Raw genomic sequence first — 2575 nt, 5'->3', positions numbered from 1 at the left:
TCCACTGGGTACACTGGCTCTTGGATCTAAGGAGGTGCTAATTTAGCCTCTGCCTGAGGTTACTCAGCAGGAGCTACGAAGAGAACTGCAGATTCCTTTTCCTTTTTTGGAGTTTGGAGGTGCCCAGACGAGGCCCAGCTGTGAAGCAATGCAAGCTGCGATGGGGCCTTGGGCCTTCTCTTGGAAGTTCTGGGTCTGTCTGACCTCGCTGCAATTTGTTAGGTAATTTTCAGATTGCGAAGGGCCAGGGCATTCATATGCAAAAGCCTCTGCCACAGCCTGGATGGGGCGGGGTCTCAAGGAATCAACAGGGCGGAGCAAGCTTCTATGGTTGCTCCTCAGCCCTGCCCTAAGGGGCCCGAGTCTCACTGTCTAAGACAGCGCGTCCTCAGGTGCCAGCCCCTTTCCTCACGCTCGCACGCGGTCAAGCCTCTGTACCTCTGCACTTTACTTCTGCAGCTCCTGTGGGTCTCAGTGTGCTTTTTCTCTTTCCTTCTAGTTGTAGAATTTCCACTCAGCCAGCCTTCCTGTAGTTCTGGATGATGTCCGTTTTGTCTTTTTGTTGTATTTTTGAAGTTGTTGTGGGAGGCAGCAATTTCTGGTGTTAACCTATGCTGCCATCTTGGTTTCTCTCCGATTTCTATCTTCTTAAATTTGAAGAGACTTGGCCTGTGTCCAAATTGTTCTGTTTTTTTGTTTGTTTGTTTTTTTGTTTTGAAAAAATAAAAGAAAACTCTTAATCGGTTTCTTCAAGGTAAAGGTGACATTTTTAGTAATGAAGGAGAAAGGAATTGCAGCACAAAAGACATTTGTGCTATGGAGAGAGCATTTCCATTTTTTAAATAAACACTTGGAAATGTTCCATTGTTATATAATCTTGTGGCTAAAATCAATTTCAATGGAAAACTCTTAATATTTGCATGCTTAAAAATTTGGAAATAGAGTTTTAAAAACTGTTTAAAAAATCTTTTCAGTGAGTAGTTTCAATGGGTTTTGAACCCATTTCTTAAAAAATCCAAAGATGCAATAACTTCTGATTAGTTTTCAAGAAGAACTGACTGATATGGGGGATTATATATGTTTGCTAGCTGAATTTCAACAAAACCTTTAGCATAACTGGGGATGGGATTGAAAAATGAGTACCATGATTTAGCAAGCACAGCTAATGGTGCACTTCTTCCATCTGGCTGTACTTATTTTTGTGAGATAGCTCTTTCAGCTAAAACAGCCATTAAAGCCAACATGGGAATAAACGGAACTTAGAACCATTCCTCTGAACTACTATATCACAAAGTATTAAACCAAGAATTTTTAAATTGATGAGGCATCGCCAACCAAATTGCTCTCACTAGAAAGGCAAAGAGGTTATTGAACCATTGATAAGTAAAATAATATGAAAACTACTATTTAGTTTTTCTTTCTAATCTCATCATCCTTAATATTTATTTTATGTTTGTTCTGCAAAATACATACTACAACAGAATATTATTATGTATAATTGATAATTATATAATTATAATGGATGAAGAATGTTTAATAATTTTTAGTTTGATGATGCACCAAATAGAAACAGGCATGGATACATGGAACAGACTAACAACTGCCAGAGGGGTAGGGTTGAGGGGGCTGGATGAAAGAAGGCGAAAGGATTAAAAAATATATATGACATAGACATAGACAACAGGGTGGGGATAGCCAGAGGGAAAGGGGGGTATGGCTAGGTAGAGTTGGGCAAAGTAGGGGGAAGTGGGGACTGAAGCAGTTTTGCTTTGGGCTATGGACTCATGATCAAGTATGCAGATGATGTTTTGTTGAGCTGTAAACTTGAAACCTATATGGTCTTGTCACCCCAATAAATTCAATAATTTTTTTTTTTTTAGTTTTAGGTGAATAATTTTTAAACATCTGGAGATCACTGCTTTAGTAGAACTAATGTCATCATGTCTCAATTTTCTGTACCTCATTCATCTTTAAAAGTACAAGTCTTCCCGTCATCTGTTTCAAGCTGATCTTCCATTCCCATACTGCTCTGTAATCTTATATTCTGACTGAATCCTTCTCCCATGCCAACATTTTCATTTCGCCCTCTAAAGAGCCTGGGTCCAGATCAACACACTTCTTGTGGTAGCTAATCTCATTGATGACTCCCAGTGGATCTCATCTCCTGATGTGACATCATTGTGAGTCCCCTCCCTTGAATCTGAACTGGCCCGGTGACTCACTTTAATCAATAGGATGTGGCAGAAGTGAGGCAAAGCCAGTTCTGAGTCTAAGCCTCAAGAAGTTCTGGCAGCTTCCTCTTCTGTGCTTTTGGGAGCCTTTAACTGTTATGTTAGAAGTCCAGTTATACTGCTGGAAAGTTCAGGTGGAGAGAGAGAGATGAACAGAATGAACTGGTGTATATAATAGAATCAGGGGCATAGAAAGAGAGTGGACTGACTATTCTGGGGGGGGAAAGGGGTGAGGGGAATGCGGGAAGAGACTGGACAAAAATCGTGCACCTATGGATGAGGACAGTGGGTGGTGAGTGAGGGTGGAGGGTAGGGTGGGAACTGGGAGGTAGGGGGTTATGGGG

Source organism: Myotis davidii, unplaced genomic scaffold (genome assembly GCF_000327345.1).
Source record: "Myotis davidii unplaced genomic scaffold, ASM32734v1 scaffold252, whole genome shotgun sequence".
Taxonomy (NCBI): Eukaryota; Metazoa; Chordata; class Mammalia; order Chiroptera; family Vespertilionidae; genus Myotis; species Myotis davidii.
This window is presented reverse-complemented; position numbering follows the sequence as displayed.